The sequence below is a fragment of the Aquila chrysaetos genome, chromosome 23 (assembly GCF_900496995.4).
Source record: "Aquila chrysaetos chrysaetos chromosome 23, bAquChr1.4, whole genome shotgun sequence".
Lineage (NCBI taxonomy): Eukaryota > Metazoa > Chordata > Aves > Accipitriformes > Accipitridae > Aquila > Aquila chrysaetos.
In genome coordinates this window covers 12553053-12575812 of record NC_044026.1, presented here as the reverse complement: position 1 = coordinate 12575812, position 22760 = coordinate 12553053, and the positions used below count along the sequence as shown (strand labels likewise).

The 22760-nt window shown below is 42.1% G+C and overlaps 3 long non-coding RNA genes across 4 annotated transcripts in view; 2 read left to right on the top strand and 1 right to left on the bottom strand.

The window, feature by feature from the left end:
* The window catches only part of LOC115334670, a 26856-nt gene extending 22627 nt beyond the window's left edge, over positions 1 to 4229 (top strand). Inside the window, exons 4-5 of the long non-coding RNA XR_003921210.1 lie at positions 1717 to 1782; positions 3645 to 4229. This is a non-coding gene — a long non-coding RNA (uncharacterized LOC115334670). The remainder of the gene's footprint in view (positions 1 to 1716; positions 1783 to 3644) is intronic.
* Positions 523 to 22760, bottom strand: LOC115334669. 2 transcript variants are annotated; one of them, XR_003921207.1, is made up of 6 exons: positions 22138 to 22760; positions 17910 to 18017; positions 15649 to 16822; positions 15068 to 15166; positions 13388 to 13487; positions 523 to 2568 (listed from the first exon to the last, which is right to left on the bottom strand). It is a non-coding gene; the product is annotated as an uncharacterized LOC115334669 (long non-coding RNA). The 2 variants fall into 2 exon arrangements; XR_003921208.1 differs by lacking the exon at positions 523 to 2568 and adding an exon at positions 10340 to 12022.
* On the top strand, positions 6291 to 21005 carry LOC121232570. Its single transcript, XR_005931232.1, has 3 exons — positions 6291 to 6439; positions 12515 to 12592; positions 20565 to 21005. It is a non-coding gene; the product is annotated as an uncharacterized LOC121232570 (long non-coding RNA).

Genomic DNA, 22760 nt, shown 5'->3' with positions numbered 1-22760 from the left:
ATCACTGTCTCAAAAGTAAAGATATACTAGGGGTGCACACTTTTGCAGGTGTTAAACACTGGCTTGCGCCCTTTGTGAATCTGCAACGTGATGCAAGCCTTAAAAACATTGGTTTTTTCGCCACTGGTCCTGGTGTATCACTCTGTGCCCAGGGGGGATGGAGTGACTTCTCGAGCAGCTATTTCCTTCTTGTCAGCGTGCTGTTCTGTGGGAGGCCTCTTGCCTTGTTTACTGGTCATTATCCCAGCTCAGCTCGCATGATGTACGCGTTCTCCGCGACTCCGCGTGTGTTCCTTGATACAGGTGATTCAGGAGACTGAGTGAATTCACTGTCACATTGTTCTGTGGGGTGGGGAGATGGTGTCCTTCCCATTTGACCAAGAAGCAACTGAGATGCAGAGGAACTCGGGGAAAATCTTTTCACTGTTTTGGAAAAGTCCAGCCTGAAACCTCTCCAGCCTGAATTTTTGAGAGCACCTTACTTTAGCAATTCAAAGAATAGCTCTTGGTTTTCAGCTGCAGTTTGCAAGAAGCAGGGTATTAATAGTCACTTACAAATTTTGATGATAAAATAATTACAGGCACACACAATTTCAGATTCTGTGGAAATACTTTTTAAAAACAGCACTGTAACAGTGCATTGATACTTCAGTGACTCAGTTGGCTCCACTAGAGCATAAAACAGGTATTATATGAAGAACAAATTACACCCTTTCTACCACATATTTATAGAAATTTGTTCTTACGCTAACACAGATAGAATGAGTCTCCAAACTAATAATCAGACTGTGATCAAGAAGCTCCCCGACTCTTATGTGCCATGCTGTCTCAGGCTCTATCACACTAATGACAGCTATTTATCTTAGATCTCAGCTCTTCTAGATGCAGTCTAAATTATTTGCCTCTCAAGAGACAGCAGTCAGGCTTTCTGCAAGTGATAAAGAGGAAAAATATGCTGATCGAGTGCAGTACACAAGATGGAACATCCATTATTTAAGCATATTTCAATTCTTTTAAACATATAACTGCACTAGTCTTTGCTTTCAGTGACTTGATCTTGAGAGCCTGTTTACTGACTTGAACAGCTGAGGGCCAGTTTTACATCTGGGGGGGATTATACAATTACAGTATTGTTCGTGTGGGTTTTTTTTTGATTTGTTTGATTTCAAGGGCCTTGCTTGTATAACTATGTATATGTTTAACCATATTGTCTTTTATTGTCCTCCTTCTCCCCATTTTGACAAAAGCTTTTGATGATTCCTAGTAGTTCCCAGTGTCAGGAGCTGCTAGTGGAAAAGCGTTTAAAAGATACTTAGCAATTAGGAAACTAGAAAGACTTGTCCTTGCCGGATGCAAACAACTATGAAAAATCCATCCCAGAATAGCCCACAATAGCCTGCAGTCCTCTGGGCAATGTGGACTTCTGGTCAGAGGGCCAGGAGTGAGGCACCTTGTCATCATGAACCCGGTCGCAGACACGTGGGTCAGCTCTCTGGAGTCCGAGAGATCCTGCCCAGGTCTTGAGCCAGTGGGTTTCGTTTTGTTTTTGGCGAAACTCCCATGCTATGTTGACAGTGAACTGAACTCCAAAAAATCAATCTTATGTCCACCTTTTACCTTTTTGTAATGAGATTCTCCTTCTAACACCTTTTTTGCAAGATTATGGCAAACAATTGTCACAGTTGTTGCTTTCTGTTCTGTTGTGTTCCTTTCTAGCCCCCAGAATACCATTGGGTGAAGTTATTTGCAAATAAGGATTTGTTTAGATTTTTCCTAGAAAAGGTAGGCTTTGTTTCCTTCCTTTTATTCTCAATTGCTGTGTCCTATATTGCATAAAAGATAGAGTAGCCATTGGACATAACCGTTCAGATTGTTTTTACAGAACCTGCAAATGAAACTGAGCCTAGAAAGTCTAGATTTCTGGAGATCTTGCTGTTTACACGCCATGTCTGGCTACATACTTTTAATCATGAGCGAGCTGCATTTTCTGGGCTATGAAGGGATCTTGCAGACTACGCTTTTCTGAGCGAGGGGTTTGGAGGCAGTAGCGAGTGCGCTGTGCCAGCACCGCACCGCTGCAGCCCGCCTGTCCGGCGTACTCGGGGTATGTCCTTGGGTACCAGGAGATACAGCCAAGCGTGCATGAGGATGCACTTGCAGTCCCGCACATAGTCCTCGAGGTTATGCTCAAAATTCAGGTTGAATGGAAAAATACACATCCTCTTTTAATCCTCTAGGCTGGAAATACGTTGGTTTGGTGTGCTGCTTGAGAGCTAGGCATTCAGAGGATGATAGAAAAATGAAGGAGAGGGGATTCATAGAAATGTAACACCTTCACCACTGGGAAAAAAACCTCCTGGGGCTGGTGAAGTGTCAGAAACAAGAAATCAAGCATCCCTCTCTATTAATACTATCTTTCCAAAGAAAAGAGGACATACAATAGTGACAGGAAACTTTTGTTAGTGAGTTGCTTTCCCTCCAGCTTGTGGGATTGCAGCAGGAAAAACACAGCTCAGCAATACATGTTGCAGTTATGCCAGCGCCAAGATATTATTCAGAAGGGATCATCTGTAAATAAACAAAGATTAAAAAAAGAAAGGAGTGATCAGTGATCATGTGATGAGGAGCAAAGATTATTCCCAACTGACCTTGGAAGCAGAACTTTCCAACCCAACTTGGTGTGCAAAGCACTGGGAAAACTATTTTTTTTCCCTTCTCTTTATCTCTTATTGCTGCCGAAGAAGGAAATTGTAATTTCATCCTAATTTTACAACAAGTTTGGTGTAATTGGTTAGCAAAACGCATAAAGCTGAGTTGGATGAAGATTTACTGTGGTGGTTTTCGTTGTATCCTTACAGAGTGCCATCTAGGGGTAACTCATTAAAACCTCGTCAAAGGTTGAAAGCTTCATCTCATTAAAGATCAAACCAGAAAACACTTCACCGGTATGATGCTCCAAGATCTTGCTACAGATACTGAGCCCACTGTTTGGAGTACACAGAGTAGCATTAAAATTATAGCAAAAGAGATTGGCAAGAGATTGCTACAGGATACAAAGGAACTAGGTTCAGAAAATTGTCATTCCCTCACCTCCACAAACTACTTGGTGTTTACAGCCAAATCCTCCCGTGCCATCCAATAATTCAAGTTATTGTCCAGCTTGTGAGAAAAACTATGAGTTTTAAAATCCTAGCTCATAAATGTGGTGATTAAATGATTAAGACAACTAGTTTTCTTTGTTTGTTTCTCTGATAGGACAAAAAGGAAATCTATAATTGTTACAAACATGAGGACATTAGCAACCATATTTACCTGTATTTTTGTTTTATTTTGTTGGCCTGTTTTGATCCCCTGTTCTAACTTTACATATTTTTAATCAATGTATATTTAGAGTAATATGATCCAGTTCATAATTACACTTCTGCCTAACATTTCCTTTACTTGGCATCACTTGACTTGGCTTAAGTAAGCCTGGTGTTTCTCCTGTCTTTCTGGAAATTATGATAGGCAACCAAATAAATTCTGAAGGTCTCAAGGCAGCTAATTATGCTGAGATAATCTGATGATGCTTGAATTTCTACCATTATTTAATTTCCTAAGAGAAACTTGCTAAAGAAAAAATTCCTTTCCTTTCATTCTTTTAGAGAGACTCCTAAAATCCTTTGAAGAAACACTCAGAAGAGCCTGTGCCCTTAGAGCCAACTCTCCCCAGTGCTCAGGCATGAAGCCACACGCAGGCAAGGTCCCTCTCCTCTGCAAGAAGCAGCATTTGTTCCTTCCACCATCCCTCTCTTGCCTGTTCCTTTGTCACCTCTTTTTGGCCTAATATAGTCAAAACCCTGTATCTTACAAATGCTTGTCTTACAAGGCATTCCATATAAAGGTCTATTCGAGTCTAATAGCCTTGCTTTATCCCCTCTAGCATATATATTTCCTAATTGTTTGGATAAGCAACAGTCTTCAAACTCTATGTAGCTCCTAATCTACTCATAGTTTGGTCTATAGCTTGGGCTCCTAGGTGCTGTTAAAGATACATATCTAGAAAATTTATTCTGCTCATGTCTCTGGTATCATTACATCATTATATTCAGTTCTTTTCCTGGGGAGAGCTGCAATAGACCGGTGCTACGTTAAATCAGCCTCTGATAGAAGGAGCTGTTCCCATTTTTCCTTGAGCTGCACAGCATTTTTCCTTTACAATATTGATTTAATAATTTATAAATGTTTGATGTTTACAAGTACCAATGGAAATAAAAACTGCATTAGCAAATGTATCAATGTCATTCTGTCATTCCTCTTACGTATACCTTGCACCCCTTTTACAAGCTCTCTAAATCCCATAATTTCAACAAGAGGATAAAAGTCAGTTCCTTATTTTTGTAAACATGATTTATAAAAGGGGGGATGGAAATCAATTATAATTATGGGTAACACACTAAAAAAAATTACATAGACCTGTGATACCTGGAAGAAAATGAGTTGGTAGAAATTGTGTAAATGGTTAACAAGCCTTTAGTATGTTCCTGTTCTGTCTAACACTTTTCATATTGCTGAACTGGAAAACTCAGAGTTAATGATGCCAGTGGGTGAAATTCCTCCCCCTTTTACCTCCTTCCAAGTCAGTGTCATTATGCATTGATTTTTATAGGTCTCATTCTCAGGCAGTAGCACGCTTCAGTTTTGTGCATACCTCAGTATACATAATACTTACGTAAGTATACATATTACTGAAGCCCAGAAATGGTAAAGGATTTTAGTTTTATTTCAAACTAAATAATAATGGGTGAAGTTGTGCTGTGATTTATTTTCTCCTCGGTAGCTAGCCCTCTAATGCAAGCTTTCCTTCCATTTCCTGCTGTTAGTAGAGAGGGATGTTGTTACTTAGCAAGTGGCTTTGTCTGCTCTACTCCGTGCTAAACTGACAAATGCAGAAGAATAGTAAAAATAGCCAAAAATTGCAATGATAACACAGCCATTTCCTACCTTTTTAAAGAACTGTACAAATATGAATAAATCATCTATAATAGCATATGATTATATTTTACGGTATCCACATTATAAGACAAATAAAAGCATAAAGAGCTTTAGAAAGGTAACAATGAGTTTTGCAGTGCTTTTAATTTTGTTGTTCAAAGTATATTACACTATATAGAACAGAATTAATATCTACTAAAAGTATATAAAAAGGAAGGGAAGCTTAATTTTCCATACTGGATACAGACAAAATAATTATTTAATTGTTAATATTCTTCAATTGCTGCCTGCTTTGTCTTTCTTTTGTCTTAGAAGCATTCAAGCTCTGATGCAGCTATGTACAATTGGAGGGCATTTCTCATTCACCTGGCACTAAATTGCAATAAAACAGTGTTTTAATCTGAATAATCTGTCAGGGAAGAATACTGCATGTTGGTAAGCCCTCCTCTCCCTTAAGTCTTTTAAGTTAAAATGCCAAGATGGGAAACTGTATTAGGCAAACAACCTCTCCACCTGACAGTAGCTGCTCTGAGTGGAAATCAAGTGATGCGAAGAACCTGAACTGGGGCAAATCCCATCCTGAGTGACAGACTGGTACGCAGGCATCCTGTCCCTTTCTAATTAGCTCTAGCAGTCACTGCGCCTGTCCTTCAATTAGCACTTTGTAATTGTAATTTCATTCTAACCCTATTTTTCAGCTTACATAATGCCTCAAGCCGGCTAAAGTTCTTTGCCTCCTGTCAGAAGGGAGTTAGTAGCAGGGAGCTGGAATAGCCCCGCCAGACCTCCCCTGGCAGCTGCTGTGCCCGCTACGTGAAAATGTGCATTTCACCCTTCAGCTAGATCTCATTTAGAAATCTTTGAGCTCTTAATGATTTCCTATAGTTTGGCCTAATTGAATCTAAGTGCTTTTGCATTAAAACTAGAAGGCCCAGCTGGGCTGAAGCCGAAAACCTGTGACCCTGAAATACAGTCCCAGAAACACGAGCTGTCCTCTGTGTTGACGGTTACCATCCACTGCGTCCAAGCCACAGCCATCTTCTGTTTCCACCTAGCGCCTAGATTGCAAAAATCGTTTGGTTAAGACCAAAGTCTTCTGCAGAACAGAACTGCCGCCAACATACGGAGCGGCCGCTCCGTGCGGGGAAGCTGCTGCAGCCTGAGGGACTCTCCTCTCCCAGCGGGGAGTCACCGCTGCAGGGGCTGCTCTCGCTGCCGCTGCCGCGTCTGTCCCCCGCGAGGGAAAGGAGCTGGGAACGCGCCGGGGAACGAACGCGCCGCCCGGGGCAGGGCCCGAAGCGGGGAGCTGGGCTCCCTTGACTCTGCGCCTCGAGACGCGGGGTACGACTGATGGGCAGTGGAGAGATCGACCTCCGGCAGGCGCGCTGAGCCGTGGAGCGGGAGGGAGACCGCCGCCGAGAGCCGCGCCTGATGGGTTTGGAGAACGGACTCGGGAGCCGAGTGGGTGAGTGTCCTGCTGAGGGAGAGACGTGGCCGCAGGCTGCCTGGGCTCCCCGGCCTGCGTCTTCCAGCGGTGTCTGCCGTTGGCCGTTCTCTAAACCCATTAAAGCCACTAGTGAAATCCCACTAGTTTCCCTAAGAAGTTCTCACCTTGCAGGCTTCTATAGTAGAGGAATGTATACCGTCCAGGGCCTATCCGTTCTCAGCCTTTTTTTTACCCCCAGTTCTGCTGTTCTCTTTAATGTTCAGGCAGGAACGAGAAATATTTGCATCATGTCTCTCTGTTCAGAAGCCTCTCCTAAGAACACCATACAGCTGCTGCACAGTGCAGCATCTGTTACTGATCTATTAATAATTATAACAGTAACATTAGCAAGTAACTATCAAACACAACTACAGAGTACGAACCTATGATCTTATCCCCAAGCTAAGGATAATACAAATGACAGCATGAATAATAGCTAATAATAATCTAGCCATTAAAATTATATCCCTACAAAACTAGACTGACTTGTTTCTTTTATTTTAAAGACTAAGTCTAATCAAGAGCGCTCCTGATGCGTCTAGGAGGTTGGAAGAGCTTAGGCAATTGCTGTCATACATTCAAAGTAAATCAGACTGTTAGGCTCTAATATTTACATTTCACAATTTCTGGCTTACTAAATTATGCTCCCAAAGTAAATATCATTGCAGTATAGGAAATAATTTACAAAGGAAGAGCTAAGGAAAGCTATTCCATCATTTCTATTTTAATCAAGGTGAAAAACACACTCTTGCAATCATCTTATTGGGGTCAATCCTATGCTCCATTAGCAGGAAAATTTTCCATTGAAGTCAGCGCAGATCTTGCTTTCAAGAAAGAATTTTGTATTCTGTAGCAACACCTCATCTTGCTATCAGTAGTCAGTGGGAGACACGCTTCTGAAAGTAATGCGAGTAAAATGAGATCTTTGGTGGTGTTTCATGACGTGCTACACCACCAGGAAAAGAACCATTGATGTCAGGAATCATGGAGGTTTGCATCAAAGAACAGATTTGCTTCTAGTAAAGAAATACATGGGAGTGGGCCGGAAATTTAAGAAACTTCGAAGTAACCTGCACTGCGGCATGGGCAGAACGTTAGACCTTATGCATTTTAATAATCCCCACAAGGACAAATCACCTGATTCATTCAATGACCTCAGTGTTCCAGTTAATGTCAATATGCATGCAATATAGCACGTTAAATTGCTGATTTTGCATTTTACTTATATTTTTAATAAAACTCCCTTTGTCTTCCCCAGAAATGTCCCAGAAACTAATGCAACCTTTTGTGCTAAATGAAAGATGTTTCGTTTGATCAGGCAGCAATATTCTATTCAACTTTTAATTTGGCAGGAAGCAGGAGAATCCTCGCTTTTATCCGAAATGATTTAATTTTTGCCTGTGATTTGTTTGCGTTTTCCTACTTTGAACTCTTTCATACATGCTAAGCAAAGCTCATAGGTGACCTTCTGAAATACATTATAAGTCCGATTTGGCAGTTAGAGACAGCATACAGCTCCGAAAACACCTCTTCAGTCCTCATGAGATAGTGAGACCATCTTCCCCCTGCAATCACGTACAAAAGCCCTTAGAGCTCTCCCTAGAGATGTTCACAATGTGCAATTAAAGAGGGGTGCTGCATAGATCTCACCAAGTCTTCTGCATATTTCAAACTTACAATATTGTCTCTGGACTTTAGCCAGGGAAATAGTTCTCACAGCAGACAATTTTTGTCTTCAGTATAGTTGATAGTCCCCAAATAATTAAAAAGATCAGCCTACAAAGCTATTGGCTTAGAAAGAATAAGAAATTAATTAACATAAGTGTGTTGCAGTAATGTTACTTTTAATCAGTTTAATCACAAAATTCTTGCAATTCTAAGTTTATGCAAAAAATATATAGTATTCATCTGAGCAGAAACACAATTCCAAATATCCTCCTTTTCCGTAAATAACTGGCAGAACAATTTACCAGTTGTCCATAGTTTGTTGCAGACATTCCCAAATGCTTACAAATATTATTATAAGATTGGGTAATTTTATAAAATTGATCAATACAAAAGATATGTTCACAATTTATTCTTCAGTTGTAAGTGTCACTTGTTTATAAAGGTTCAACCTTCATAAATCTTGAACTCATGCTAATTCATGACCTGAATACCAAGATTAAGAATGTCACAATAACAATTGCTTTCAGGATTCAGCATAGTTTCTACGCAGTTTTATTTTCTCCATGATTGCATACTGCCCTTTACTGCCTGACCCTGCAGTAGGGCACTCAGGTGACAGTCACACTGGGCTGGACATTGAGGCCACGTCTGGGCTGTTCACATCAAACACACCTCAGGAATGTTTCAAGGCATTGCTTAGGTGGGTAAATTTTTAAAATGTTTCAGGGCACGGTTTTAGCCCGACCAGGTGCCCACAGAATTTCCAGGCATGGTTCAGGGGTCAGCACTGGCCACAGTTAGTTTGGTCCAAATACGCTGGGTGCATGTAACCACCCTGCTGTCAGCGTCCGCAGGCTCAGTGCGCGCAGGCGTTCGGTGCCAGCCGGCCTCTGCCAGGGAATAATCCTCTGCATATTGAACTTACTAGCACAGACGAAGCTTTAGGGGCAGCACTACAGCTAAACGAGCTTTCATGTCGGTCAACAGTGGATGAACAATTTATGCGAAGATGAAAGAACGAGTCTAATCTTTAGAACTCAGTTGACTTCACACTTGTATTAATTTCCTCTTTCTTAAGTAACGATTACAGCGTTTACTGGTTTTAGATCCTTGGTAGAACAAAAGGAGGTAAAACAATCAGTGCACCTAAACCCATGTTTTCTTTGAGATCCATGAAAAACTGTGCCTTTGAATTGCTGCTGATTCCCATTTTTCAGTTGCTCGCTCTCTCTTGCAGCACCACCCCGAAAGACTCTGCTACCACATCAATGATGCATAGACCAGGCAGCGGTACAGTACAGTGGAGAAAAACAAACACTAAGGGAAGGAGGAGCTGGGGCAGGGAAGAGGAGGGAAGCAGCAAAATGCATGAAAAGCAAGGAGTACAACACAGCGCAAATCAGCTATGTTGAAGTATGAGCTCTGACAGGAATCGCACGAAGTGAGTTCTGCATCATCTGCCGCTTCTAACGTATGCCCTATGGGACTCCAGCTGGAGCACTGAATCAGGAGCTTACTGCAGTCAACCACACTGCCTTTCCCACAAAAACTGCTCTCCACCTTCCACTTGAGGGGAAACCCCCCAGGGGAATCAGGACGAGAACCCCACTGGGTCTTGGGGATCTTGTGGGCCAGGGCAAAGGGATCAGCCTGACCATGGTCCCTCACGGACCAGGGGCCACTGACTGTAGGATTCATGAGGTTGGGAGGTAGGACAACTGAGAAGTAAATCTCAGCAAACTTTACTCACCATCGCTTCTCTCCAGACTTCTCGTGGCCTTTTCCCCCCCAAGCAGAGACTGCTCTACCCCTTGGCTTTTCAGTTATACCCAACTGGAAGTCAGCCACCTGAAACAGTCACGGTGTTCTTCCAAGTGTACCTGGCAGTCTAGCGTAGGCTTCAGGAGCGTGCTTCATCAGACCAAGTGTGGACGTACACATCTCAACTAGCTGTCTAGACTCCATTTATCATTTACTGAAACAGATACTTCTACCAAGTGACTCATCTCATGCTAAAATTGCTCTCTGAAATGAACGGTATGCCAGAGAGTACCTATTTCCCTCCATTAATTGCAAAGGGAGTTCAGATGTGCTTCAGATGTGGTCAAAATACTACAGAAACCTAAAGTTAATGAGGTGAAGCCCAGTCGTCGTTGCTTTATATAAGAAATAAAGTAATCCAGAAATGAGAAAAGCATAGTCCAAGATGTGTTGTAGCTGAATTAATCCAATCAAAGTTTTATTTTAAAAAACCATTTTATTTCCCATAGCGTGTTTCAGTTTTCATTTAATCTAGTAAATACTGTTGAATGAATTACTAGCATTTGTAGTATCTCTCTTAAGTGTCCACTTGATAAATCAGGATGTACTACAACTGGAACATGAGATGTTACATAGACTTGATGTAATTACTTCGCAGTTTAACAATCAATTTCCTCAGGAAACACTGTCAATCTGTTTAGGCCAGTAACCATCCCTTTCAGATGCAATGTGCTATACTTAAATTACAAGATTGAAGATTTATCTTTATTCAAAAATGTTTACTTGTTTAAACTTTTAAAATACAGATCTCATTTAAGATGTAACATTTATAATCAGCTTTATATTAATGTTTGTGATATATATCACTCAAGCCACTGTCTCAGCACTCAATAATGCTTATTGGCTGAATACTAAGATACCTGGGTGATAGAAGTTACAGACCTGGAACAAGAGCAGTATTTGTGGGATCAGAATCACCAGGACTCCTATCAGATAAACTGAAGGCAAATCCCCTTCTAGCTTGTTTGGTTCTGCTGCACAGGAGGTGCAAGATTGTTCAGAATGTGTCTGTTGCTGGAAGTAGGTGTCTGCTTACTCGTTCCTAGGGATCAGCTACACCTCCTTGCCAAGCAGAAAGCTCATAGTCCTTGTAGCCTTTTGCTTCCTCCCAGCTTTTCAGTCTGGGAAGGCTGAGCCAAGTAGCTGTTCCCAGCCCGAGGGAAGAAGCAATCACGAGCAGTGGTGCTCTGGGAGACTCCCACCCTCAAGTTTTTTCTTCACCACATTAAAAGTGCAAGCATGGCCATGTGTGTCACTTCTGAGTTTCCCGGAACAGTACAAATTTATGGAGACACATAAGGAACACCTTCACATCAAAGCCTTATTTATCCACTTATCCACAGGTACAAACCACAAGAATTAACAGGGATGTAAGAAACACCCTACTGGATCACCCCAATGGTCCCTCCAACCAGTTATTCTGACTCCAGGAGTGGCAGCAAGATATGTTATTTAGGGCAAGTATGTAAGCCTACCATTTTCTGCTTTCTGTTCCCTCTCATAGATCCCCAGAATTGAGTCATTTCATGTGGAAGTTGGAATTTTCCCTAGCCTCCTTACCTTTTCTACCGAGCTGTGCAGGGATTTTATTAGAATGCTTGTTTTCTTGTTGAATTGAGGCAGTCTACCAGGGCTTCTAATACAGTATTTGTAAAAATATCAATACAGTAATACTACTACTGTATGAGTCCTGGAATACCTATATGGTATTTAAAACAACAGAAGTGTGTAGATATATTTCCTTTACCTGACCTCCAGCCATTCATTTCAACCTTGAATACAGAGCATCTGACTCAGCTGCTCTCTCTACACTGGGAGAAACTGCCTGCCTGCGGATAGCATTTTTTCCCTATTTCCTTAGATACTTGTCAGTGCCCACAGCCCTCTTTCTAGCCTAGCATCCTCTTTTGGCTTATATTTACACTTTGAAGAGTAAATTGTTCTTAGTCTGCCAGGTATCAGAAAGGGTATATTCTCCCCAAAACAGCATCCTCGTTGCATTTTCAAGGATTCATGTTGCTTTGCTCTTCTTGCTGGCCCTGTTACATCTTCCATTTGATTTAACTCTCTGTGCTGAGGCAAAATAATACTGCATCAGTAATGTGAGTATGATATTAAAAATATTACACACAATTGCCTTGTTTGTTATAGGTTGCAAGTTTAATGGTGTTCTACATCATGTTCCTCAGGTCTTGGATAGTAAAGGATCTTGGTTACTGTGAGGATCTCAGCTTTCACTGCAAAAAGGGGAAAATTCTACCCCTCCTTGTTGCAAACAAAAGCTTGAAAACATTATTTTGGCAAAAATAAAAAATTGAAAGTCTGGAATCAATTTAATATAAAAGGCAGGCTCATGATTTTTATGATTACACATCACTTTGGTGGGGCAGGGGGGAAGGGACACATTCATTATTTCTGAATGCTTGCAGGTGGCAATACTGACTGTGGAAATTTCATCTTTGGGAATGCTTTGTCACCAATGTCCTCAGAGCAGTGATAATACCGTTCTCCCATTAGTCTGTGTGAATAAGAGTAGTCCTACAGTCTAATTTATTCTCTCTGCAGATTTGGACCCTGATCTTGCAAGCTGTATTTTGTACCCGTGAAAAGTGCTGCAGTGATATGCAGTAGTGGTATGCACAGGTAAGAAGCCCTGTCTGTGCAAGATAATAGATCTTGCAGCTAAGCAAATTGAGTGCAAAAACTGGGAGATGTTTAATTTATCTATATTAAATTTGCCTTTATAGAAATCACAGCATGTTCATAAAACAACGTAATACAGAATTCCTGTTCGCTAATTGCCCTTTACTCCGAAAGTCAAAGGATCCTCTTCCCACGCCCTCCCTCCTGAAGACACACAAACCCCAGCACAGGAATGAAAAGAGACTTTAATGGAAAATCTGAAAGGTGGATACCTTCCTTTTAGTCCCATTAGGTGGAGCTCTCAGACAAGAAGAAATGAGTGAAAAAAAAAACCCAGCAGGCACCCTTAGGAATTATTAGTACTGTACTATGCAGGTATTTTTCCCTGCCGAGAGCTCTCCCCTCTTGATAGAATTCATTTGTATCCAACTAGAAAGCTTATTACATGCTTTCAGAACTACTATTACTCAGCAACCTACCTGTACAAGTAGGTTTTCATTAGCTTAACACATTACTGAGATCAAGCTGCAAACTTTGGAGGCAGCTGAATGCCACATCACTGGGGTCAACAAAAATAACCAGACCGACAGAGAAATAGTTATGGAAATAGAGAAGCAGAGCACATAAAGCATTTAAGAGCGATACGTAAAAATCATAAAATTCCAGCAAGTGCTTGACCTCGCTTCCATTAATGATAAGAGTCCACTGACATTAATGGCGCCAGGATTCAGCTGAAAAATTGGCCACGCACACACAAAGACATAATACCAATGGAAATGGCAAAATGTTTGTTACCTGATTTTCTGTCACTTTCCAGTTCTAGCTTCTAGTCTTGTTTTGATTTCGTGCTTAACATATACATTCTCAAGAAGTTTTGGGGTAGCTCTCTGAATTCCTACACAAGGGGGAAGGATGAAGATAACTCTGTGTAAAGTACTGTACAAGCAAAGGACAGAATGATGGGTACATATTTTCAAGGCTATTTGGCTCTTATACCAATTGTTCATTATGTGCAGTAACTCAGCAATGTTAATATTTTTGCCAAATAAATGGCTGTGGTTGGCAAAATGGGAAAAAGGAAAACTGTTATATAAACAATTATCAGATTTAACAGAAATTAGTAGAGATTGTCCAGATATATATGGAAGGCAAGAGTCTGAACTGCTTCCTGTTAGACTCTACACCTTATTTAAGAAAAATGATTGATTTAATTTAATCAATTCAACTGTGATTAAACCCTGCTAGTTTTATCTTTTATAAAGGCAAACATGACACTTTTGTAATTGACCATTTCAGTGAAGTTTAGCCTATCTCCTAGATTTATCCTTGCTACAAAAATATGATAATTTCATGACCATTGAGGTACGATGGTCAAGGTGGTTTTTATTTCGTGCTTGAGTATCATCTGTCTAGGTCCAGGTTTTGCAACAAAACCTTTTGCAGACACTTGAACAGTCTGAAGGTCTGTTCCGTTTTCAGACATTTTAACACCTGTATTCTTCTGTGCCCAAAGTAAACACTATGTAGCACCTTGTGCTAAAGTGAATATGCAGTGCCTGTGAGACATGAGAACTAGCAACTTCGTTTCCGTGTTGAAATCAGTTGGCCTCATTATTTGACAGGCTTTAATTTTACACACTACTCTAGATTTGCTTCACCAATGTAAAAATTAAACTTCTCCTACTAGTATGGACTGCTGCAATGTTAAGAAGAGTGTCTCTCCCCAACACTGAAGGTTTCTCCCTCACTTCCATATTCTTCTGCTCTGCACCTTTCTCCAGAGGAATGTTTTGTGATCAGGATGATCTTTTAAGCTTTTAATTTTTCCCACAGGAACCATCCCAAACCCGCTGCTGATACAAGAAAGGTGTCACAGGTCAGAATCTGACCTTTCCTTCTTGACACTGACACCATGGACTGGGATTGTTCTGGTCATAGTGGGCAACATGCACTGGTTCCGGTGGCTGCAGCTGTAGCTTCCACAACCTGTTTCAGATGCAGAGGGCATAAAACGCCAGAGCTTCAGGAGCACATCTTATTTTTAACTTCCCCCCACCTGCTTTCAGGGTGGCTTTAATGACTACAGCATGTGTACACAGTTTTCAAGTGCTTGTCTGTGAATCTGTTCCTCTTTCAGATGATAATATATATCTATGGTATTGATATGCTCCATTCTCTGTCATATATGGCTACTCATAGCCTCTACTGTACTTATCCTGAGACCCTTAACTCTAATGGAGGGAGTTGTTATTATCCCTATTTCACACCTTCAGGCTAAGTGACTGCTTTTGTGCTATCCAGGGAGCCTGCGGCAGAGTAGGAAACTGAACATGATTCTGCTGCATCCTAGCTTTGCCCATTGACACTGATGTGTGTCACCTTGACATTGTATAATGTCAAGGTGACATTACACAAAGAGATGAGCATAGGTCTGATTTAAGCTTCAGGAGAGAATGAAGGTTATGGCAGTCTTACCCCGTTTGCCTAGATACCCGAGAGAAGGAAGCAGGAGAAGGGTCAAGACAGAGGAGAGCTGAAGCACTCGGTGCCACACGGTGAGCTTCTGATAAAGTCCTGTAGGCAGAGAACACAGCTGGTAAGACTCACCTAGCTAGGCATCACAGAAGCATCACACCAATTTCCCTAGTGTAAAACAAAAAGCTCTCTCCAAAAGTGAAATTTCTCCATCAAGAACTTGTTTTTAGGAGATGAGTGGTTTTCATTGGAAATTTATCCAGCAGAAAATTCTCAGCTATCCACTACGTGCCCCCCTAATTCTCCTCCAGCTTCCCACTGTTGCTGCATCTGAACAGGCGAGAACATTCTCTTATCCACGATGCAGTATTTCACTAAAGTACAGTGTGGTTAAAAGACAGAAAATCAATCTTAACTACTGAGATTTCCATAAAGTTCAATTAAAAGTGTCAAGCTATTGTGACTAGCTTTGTCAAAATGTGGGTGACAAGCTCTGGTGTGCAGCAAAATGTGCTTGTTTCACAAAAAGCTGGAGAGGAATGGCAGAATGCTGCTTCTCAGGAGGCTGCAGGCACACGAACCTTCTGGCTGTATCTCCTCAGCTTGCATCTGACCCACGCGCCCAGAGCTGAGCCGACTCTTGGAAGGGGAGAGCCTGAGAAGACAGCCAGTGCAGATGCTCAGGGCTCAGGAGGAAAACAGTGTGATCTTGATAAGAAAAATAATAGCATTCACACAGCCAAAATCCCGATCTGTTACTGATCCTGCTGCACCACTCTTTTTCTTTCATTCACCTGATGCGGACGTGGTGCTTTGAAGAGAACATAAATACACTTCTCTTGACTTCTTTGTCTATCCTTTTGGAAAAGTGCTCAGTGCTTGTACTGTGTATCCCAATATGGTTTCTTTTTTGAATATCTATTTCAGAAAACACACCCCTACTGCAGCACAGTGCAGCCTATAGCAATGAAGAGGAATAATAACAAAATCCTTAAAGACAGATCAGGCATTCTGAGTGCTATACTTGGGTCAAACTTGAGACTGAAGGGCTTCTATATATCATCAAAAAAATATTTTCTCTCAGTCTCACAACAGGTTATAGGATGTTAGAAATTCCTGCTAGTAATTATGTGGGAATAAATTCAATTAGCTGAATTAATTATACTTCTTAAAACCAAACTTTTATTTGCTCTGAATAAATTCAGTCTCCTATTTAGTAACAGTCTCCTCCTATTAAGCTTCATTAAGACCTCATCCTGACAATGGCTGCGCATCCGCTATTAAACGTAGGTGCTTTGCGAGGACCCTGAGATGCCATGATAAAACAAAGCTTCCCAGCCGAGTTACATGCTTCACTCAGGACTGATTTGTTCAAAACCTAGTAATCCTGCACATTTGTTTAAACAAGTGGTTCTCTCATGACCAGCCCTGACCTACTTTCCCCAATGTCTTATTTGTTGCACACACGTTTCAGCTCTCCTCCGACTATACTTCAAACACAGACTGCCTTTTGCTATCTGTTAGCAAAATGCTCAAAACAACGGGGGGCCCTGATGAGGGAACACCAACACCACTCTGCTACACAGAGCAGAAAGTATGCTGTATCACCAGCACCCAGCAAAACCAGAGGTACTTATCTGCTCCTTGAGTGAGCTTGGGATTCATTTCTCCTAGCTGGCCAGTTTGACTTTTTCTTGCACAGAAACAGAGGAGCAAGTCAAACATAAACATGCGGCTCTTGCAAAACGAAGAAATCTATAGAAGACAATACGAATGCAATTAAAGGGTAACAGCGTTTAACAATGACCACGTCTAACCTCTCTTTACTATTAGCAAGAGATAGATGGAAGACAAAACTAGTTCACCCCCTGCAGAATACATCTCTTCATCTTTTAAATAGACCCTCAATAGAGCCTTCTGTTGGTCATATCGATCTCTTTCACATTGCACATGAGCTACCGTTTTTTTTTCAGGACATCTTTCTGCTCTTTAAATGACAGCTTGATTGTTGGAGCCAATCTCCATCACAGCAAAACTGTTTATCTAGTGGTACAGGCAAGTGCAGCTATTAGTCCTGAAGTCCTGTTGTGTGGCTACTGGCTAGAGAAAATGATTTTAAGTTGAATGGATTCTGTTTTGATGTCCAATATCCAAATCTTTACCTCAGAAGTGGCTCTCTACAGGTGCACACAAGAACAGAAAGCTTCCCCCTAGCTCTTCCACTGAACTCCTCAGTGTGATGTTGGGCAATTCCTGCATGTTTTGCTAATAGCTCACCTCTGCTTTTGGTTCCCAGTAGAGATATTTCATTCCAAATGTGTGGTATAAAGGGACAGTTTATACTTCAGTGCAAATAAAAAATCCATAACCCAAGTATTGGTAGAATGCCCGTGTAGGATGAGTTGGGAAGGGAAGGGAAGGGAAGCATGAGGTCTAATTTATTGACTTAGTTCTCTCTTCCTGCACTAAAGGACGAATGGTTAGCATACCTGAAAAGAGTCAAACAGAGAAATCTTTATTTGTAGACTTCTCCACCATTGTACCAGGTAGGAAGGAGAAGACATGAAAATAATTCGCTTTTGAAATCTGATGGAAACATAGCTGAGCCATATTAACTACCTCTTTGGATGGACATGTGTCTAACATAAGCTCTTCTCTGTCCTCTGATCCAAAAGACAAGTAACAAAAGCGCTGTCGGACAATTAGGTCAGAGATACCTCCTTTGCCCCTCCTTTTCCTTAACTTGCTTGCTGAGTTTATTCCATGTTTTCAAATTGCTCTGGATAAAATTGAAGAACAAAAGTGCAGCTGGGGTTTGCGCAAGTGGCAATTTGAGGAGTACCTTCATTCACTAAACAGCTTGACTTTTCTCGTCAGGGAAGCATATCTGTCAAACCACATGTTCCTCCTCTCTCAGCTCCAATAACAGGTGGCCGATATCTGAAAAGGGCTGATATTCAAGAACATGCAGTATTTAGCAAAGTTACATTCACAACTCTACAGCAATGCAATCGTACCCACTTTCTACTCCTCCTGCACAGTAGAATTAAGTAAATTGCCCAAACTTGGATAACGCATCAGTGCTACAGGTAGGAGTGGGACTGAACTTTCCCAACTCTCAACCCCACTGCATAACCACAGGGCCATATAACTTGCTTTTGTGGTCTGTTGGTAATGGCACGAGCCGCCCTGGCTGACAATGACATCAAGAATAAATCCCGCTGGCATCAACCACAGCCTTAGCTAGGTCCAGGATGAAATTCAGCCTGGGGAAAAGAGCGAACACAGTCCCTCTGGCCAGGCCACGCTAGTTCCTGCACCACCACACGAACCATCTTGCCTCTTTTTCGGGGATGGGGTGTCGGGTTTGGATCAGGAGCAGCACAAGGGCAGCCCTGGCAGTAAGTGTGTGAGGGAACAGCACGAGCGCTGCCCCAAATGTAATTGCCTGTGCCATAAGCCAGATGCCCTGCAAGATGCCTGGGGGGCCTCTGAGTCAGCCCAAAGGCAAAAAGAATTGGCCATCCTCTTTTGTCATCTCCCATGGAAAGGCAGGAGGGCTTGTGTCTGCAGCTTCACGAGAGTCTGGGAAAGTAGAGCTACCTGATTTTGTGTCCCAATTTCAGGCTTTGATTTGATAAAGATCCATTCTTACAGCCTTGAGTCATTTTAGTTGCTTTTTCTTGCCTTTCTTTTCCCAAACACTCTAACCTGGTAAGTGGAACTCCAGAACCCCAGGAGGGTATTACTGACGTGATGCAGCATGACAATATGTAACTCCTGTCTCCTTCCTGCATTTCTACTCTCGAGTATTCTATAAAGAACATCTTTTTTTCAAAGCTGTGTTGTGCCAAGGACTCACTTAATCTGTTCTTTATTGTGGCCAATAAGCTTTTTTTTTCTCCCCATAAATGACCATTCCTCGACACCTCTACTTGCTGTGAATCTCTCCAAACTGTGAAGTTTTGCACCCCCTTACATTAAGCTGCATCTTCTGAGTAACGCAGATGGATTATGAACTCTCATATTTTGAGTTTTCTCATGACTTTGGATCATCCAAATAGCTGATCAGAGGGAGGTCCATTAATTAACTCTGATCACTGATAACTCAGAGCTTGTTTTCTGGCTCCCTCTTTTGAGAGGGAGATCTGTTTTGTTTGTTTGATTACTCTTCATGCCGCATGCTCATGTCTGCCCAGGCTTTTACGCTGTGCCCATCATCGTGAAACATGAGATGACTGATAACTCTCTTCTAATTCACAGAACAGATACTGTATCGGCAGCAGCACATTTTGGCCTAAAAAAGCAGTATTTGAGGCCTGACATGCAATCTATGGATTTGTCCAATCTAATTAGTGCCACTTGCATCAGTGTTTTTATGATATAGACATACATCTACTCAGAAAATCACTAAAGCTACAGAGTCAGCTGCCAGGCAGTTGTTCCATCAACTCGTGGTCACTTCTGGCTTGGAAATTATTTGAAAAATGCTATAGAGGTGGAAGGCTCTGAAACACATCATCAGTCCCTTAAACAACATATTTTCCTATGGCTCTGTTCATAGTCAAGTACTCTTTTATTAGATTAGACTCCAATTTTCACTAATTTCATTGTACTTTCTTGTAATGAGGTAAAATTCTGGTTTTGTTTAAGTCGGTGATAAAAATGCTACAGCAAAAAATACCGAATATATCCATTTTTAAGACAATAGACTGATAGTTGGGCTAAATTAATAGGCATTGAGCACTGTGCAGCAATGCCAGACAAATTGCCATATTCAACCTCGGTTGTTGAAAATTGCCTTTAGTATTTCTAACGCGTGGCCCACTTTAGTGCAGACACATTCCAGGAACAGTTGGCCATGTACGTTCACTGCGCATCTTAGACATGGTTCTGACACTCAGTCTCCAAGGAATTGTTCTGTGAGTCTCAAAATCATTCTAATAAACCAGAATATATCTCCTTATATTTTTTTACATCTAAAATTCCCGTGAAACCATTGAAAACTGGACATTCGATGAAAGATCATATTTAGAAATGATCAGTGTGTGACTCTCTGGACCGGAATCGCCTCCAGCTAACACCAGGGTAAATGACAAGCCTTTATGTTTTCATTGGTAAAGGAATTAAAAAATGTTATTTATTTCAACCTGAACTCATCAGTATTCTGCCCGATCTGCCCCTGTCTTCAGTGCAAGAAGGAAATATGTTGGGTTTGCATTGCTGCCGGTCTCAGGTTTACGGCGAGAGAGGATTAATAGTTATGACTTCTCCAAGCAGCCAACTCTGTTGGCACAAGCATTATCCACCACCACAGACCACTGGTTGGTCCCTTCTCAAACACCGCAGCCCACTCCCTGGGATTCGATGGCTTCGGATCCCCTCCCAGACCAGGGATGTGCTGTGAGTTGGCAGGATTTGTCCCCATTAGTGGAATCTGTGGTGGCAGAAACTGGCCAAGCCTGGGAATATAAAGCCAACGCTGCCTTTCCAATAGGTTCTAGCTGGTCTGAATAAAACACCCTGGCAGGAGGACTGGAGAGCCGACGGGGAGCGGTGATAACTTCATATTGGCTAAGGTTGCCTGCGAACTTAACAAGAAACAGCCCGGTCTCCTTGTGCCACCTATGTCGCATAGGCATTTGGTACGTTAGCATGGGATTTAATTTGGGCATTTAAAGCTGCCTGCATTAGCTCGTCACGGTGGGTCTTTTCACCCATCTTTTGTGTGTGTTCTTCCTTGCAAATGTGTATTTACTGCAGCACATTTTCAAAGGGAATCGAGAAAGAGAAAACTAAAAGCTACACGTATTAGTATTCCTGTTTAATTTAATATCAGCTTACAAGGTGGAAATTAAAATGATTTTTCTGTCACTGTTATCTCTCTTCACTTGGCAAAGATCGATTTCCTTCTTCCCCACTGCTTACTAATAAGACATCTGAAAACTAAGATGGTTTTTATGTTTACTTCCTTGTTTAAATCAGCTTTCTCAACTAAGGACAGCTTTGGCAATATATTTGCTTTTTAACTTGTGATTTCTGTGTTGGCTCAGACTCCACCAGTGACAGAACATCAAACATGGAGAGGCTATATATTTTTAATTACTCAGGGATGCCCTTGTGCATAAGTACATGCAAATTAAATATGCAGAATTCAAAACCTGTTCAGAACAGATTGCACATGTTACACAATCATTCACATTTTGGGCTCAGAAATGATGGTGCACTATTTTGCTTCTCACGCTGACAACTACGGAGGTATCAGCCATCACTCGGTACAGCGTCATGCCATTGCTACTGCTGTGTCTGACACTGCGAGGTTTGGTACCACTTTCTCGAGAGCTGACAAGCCAAGGAAGGCGGATGGCAACGCACGAATGCTCGAGTGTGAGAATCAGCTCAACAACTAGTCTACGTGGAATTACACCTTCCTACAAAGGAAATATTAATGTCCAGCAAGAAGATTAGAAAAAATATGATGCTTTTGACGTCTCAAAGACGTGCTGACATAAGCACCTAACCGCCTGCCTCCAGAATCTAGCCCTCCTTTGAAATGGGGAGGATAAACTACTGAGCAAAGTTGCTGTTTGGAGTCCAAGCTGCATTTTATGAACTTGGTACTTGTACCCCGGTAGCATCACGGCTCCAGCGAAGACGTAATTACTTCAAAAGACAAAAAACATTCAGTGGAAATCTCGCAGTGTGAGGCGGTCACACCAAAAGGAAAAGAAAGGAAACACGGCCATCTGCGTATTGCAGATGAGGAACTAAAACACTAGAGACAAAGGCAGCATGGTGGGTATCCCTGAAGAGCTGACCATTCCTCCTGCACAAAAAAGCTGAGCTTTTTCAAAAAGTCGCATAATGCGCCCTGTAACACATTCACTTGGGATATTATCTCATACCCTTTAGACATTTCACTGTGTCAGAAATCTCCTTATTTAAGAGCCTAGCATTTCTCTCTCATATTTTCTTTCCATTGCCCTTTCTTAAATCCCCATGCTCAGCATTAATAAGAAATTTTCCTCTAGGGTGTTTATGCCTGGAATACCTATATAGCGTTATCTTACCTTCTTCCTCTCAAACTTGATTATCCTTCGTTTATCCAGTTTCTATGTATTGAAGTTTTAATCTTTCCTTCTCCCTCTTGATAAAGTTGCTCTCGTCCTTCTCGGGGGGATGATATCTCAAGGTTTCTTTCAGCCCCATCTTACATGGTTCCTCGACTTTCTTCAGTGTTTCTCTACTTTTGACATGGTTGCGCCCAGAAGCGGAATCCAGCGAGCACCTTCAGTGAAGACGCACCGGTCTCTGTCCCCACGAGCGATCCGAGGCGACAACTCCTTCCGTCGCACCAGAAGCAGCTGACGCCGTACGAGCAGCCTACGTCCCGCCAGCCACCCGCACGGGTGACCCGAGGCGAGGGTGTCCGCGTCTCTGGTCTTGGGGCACCTCCTTCCTTGCCAGGGAGCCCGGTCCTGGCCTGTGCGTGACGTGACCTGTACGGGCCCCTCTGGCGCTACAGGGCCCTGGGGTGAGTGGAAACCTGCACCGGCGATGCTGCTCGGGGCCGAGCATGCCAGCGACGCTCCTGCATCCCATTCCCATCGTCCTGCCCTGCTTCTGCGCCGCCTGGCCTACGGCGCGTACACCAAAGGCCACAGAGCCACGAGGGGGGGGTTCCTGGCAGGTC